Here is a 2,674-nt window from a genome sequence, read left to right on the forward strand (position 1 = left end):
CCTCCCAGACTCAGAGTGGATGTTATATCTGTTACACCACCGAGTCTGTTTATTGTCATTTTAAACAAACCAATTGTTTATAGTCACGTGCAACCTGCAGTGATCATTACTTTCTAGATTTTTGTGTTTTTTTTTTTTTTACATTTTTATGTTTTAGAAGCACTTCCATGAGCCTAATACTGTTTAAAATGTATTTCGTTATTATTTGTTCAGGTGATGCCAATGCAGTTGGGGAGATAAAATATATTTTGCTTCAGTCTGACAGGTTGTGGAAGGCAAGTAGTTGAAACAAACATTGTCCTTTCTCTTTGACAGTGGAAATAAAAGCATCCTGGATAGCTCAGCCCTGCAAGCAAACAAATTAAATTACAAGCGAGAGATTGAACGAGGTCCGAGTGAAATGCAACAACCAGTGTAATTTGAACTATTCATAAAAGGACCGCATTGAAGTCCACTTTTCATATTTCTGGAATCACACAGGTTTTGTTTTGTGAGATACAAAATTGTCAGGGTGATAACGGTTCCCTTTTTTCTTATTACTTCATTGCTGCTGTCATGTTTTATGGCTTTTACCTTTTTATTGTCTGTTTTATGTTTTTGGTGAACATGTATGTTATCGGCAGTATATTCTAGAGGAAAAAAAAATGTAGCAGGTTTAACTTTTATAGATGAAAGTGAGTTATTTTTTTTCGTTCATTAGCAACCAGTGTGACCTTCAGAGCTGCATTCTCTTCACTGCGTGTGGGATAATTGGTTGCGTTGATGACTTCTTTGGAAACCTCCAAAGAGATAGGAATTTTTTTTTTGAGATGCCGAGATTGTATAATTATAATGATTACCAGTCGCATCCAGAGGAGGAAAGATGGAGTAAAAGTGAACTGCATGTAAATCCCACTTATTTTCACAAAACAACCAAAAGAAAAATTGGCCAATGCCTCTCTTCTGAATTTGTACTATTGCAAATATGTGGGAAGTATAACGACCTAGAAGGGCACTCAGTAGAGCGCATACCTCCGGCACATGATGCCTGATCCACGAGAACATATCTGGCTCAATACATTTTTGAAATTTCATGCTATGCAGTACTATATTGTTTTTGGCCCTATCTCTCAGTGGTGAAGAATCACTGTCAACATTAAATAATTCTCTTATCCAGATCCGGATTTGGATCGTCACCAAAATCTAATCAGTTCATCCTTGTCACACACTGGACCTGTCCACAAAATTTCATCCGGATCCGTGCACAACTTTTTGAGATATCGTGCACACAAACAGACAGAAAGGGGTGAAAACAACCTCCTTCACCTTCGGTGGCGGAGGTAACAAGGGAAGTATTTTGCTATGTACTGTATTACACATTTTTTGTGTACAAAATTGAGGCTCGCGGAAGGGACAGAACAAAAGCAAGAGCAGAAAGAGGGGGGAAACACCAACAACAGGGTTGAAGGATAAAATAGAGGGACACTCGGACAATTACAGGAAGTTTGGAGGAAAGAGGTAGGGTAGGATGCATGCATGGGGGTGGACAAGATGGATACAGAAAGCAAACTCTCAGGAAGGAAAAAAAACTGGAAATTTAGGGGAAGGTGGGTTTGGGAGTGAGGGGTTTAATGGGGGTTGAAATATCATGGTTTTGTGGGATGGAGATGATCTGAGATAGTGGTGAACAGTTGTTTTGAAGACTTGGACGGAAGAATGAGATGGAGGAGAATGTGAATGTTGATTCCACGGGTGGGAAAACAAGAGGACTGAATGAGTGGAGGTGAGCAGTGATTCTGGATTTTTGCAGTTTAACCAGAAGTGGGTTGATTGTGGACCATGTACAACCTTGGGGGGGGGGGGTTAAGAGGGGAGGGGGCCAAAGCACAGAAAGAGTAGAGGTTGCAAGACCATAAAGGAGGCGGTATAAGGCAGAGAGACCACTGGTCTGTCTGTGGTGAGAAAGTGATAAGCCCATGGACTCAACTTCAACGTGGGAGTTTTCCACTTATCGTGAAAGCCTTGGTTTCCAGAGCGTCAAGCTGAGCAAGGTGTAAGGCGGGGTGCCTGCACAGAGTGGGGGTGGGGGGGGGTGGTGAGCAATACTCCATAAAGCTGCAGATGAAGGTATTGTATGTGGATTGCAATTCAGGAGTGTCAAGGAAGGACTTTGAATGGCGGAGGATGGATGCCCAATCGGCAAACTGGGTTTGGAGGCCAACTTTGAAATATAGTTTGCCCAAGAAATCATGGCTGATGAGTGAAACTCAGGAATTTTAGTGAAGAGGATTGTCAAGAAAGGTGATTAGAGGGTTTGCCAGATGGTTGATAGAGAGATAGATATAGATATCAGGATAGAAAGACATATTCCAAGTGGATTTTGTCAAGTCTGAAAAGTGGGAAGAGGCTGCTGCCTGCCTACCTGAAGGATGATGTATGTCATGGCAGAGGGTGGAGTCATCAGGAAATAAAGAGGATTTTTTGGAGGTATGCTGAAGAGGGGGACATGTAGAAGGGGTGTGTTTGGAAGGAAGCAGACTTGTAGGAGATGTGGGGGAGGGTACTAATATGGAGGAGGTTGACACTGTAAAATGACATGAAGGAAATTTGTTGTGCACAGCCAACCTTTTAGTTCGGTAGTCAGACCACTATTTTGGGGTGCAGTGTGTATTAGCATACGCACAATTTTTTTTAT

Source organism: Eptatretus burgeri, chromosome 3 (assembly GCF_056783735.1).
Source record: "Eptatretus burgeri isolate ZD-2024b chromosome 3, Ebu_testis_v1, whole genome shotgun sequence".
NCBI lineage: Eukaryota > Metazoa > Chordata > Myxini > Myxiniformes > Myxinidae > Eptatretus > Eptatretus burgeri.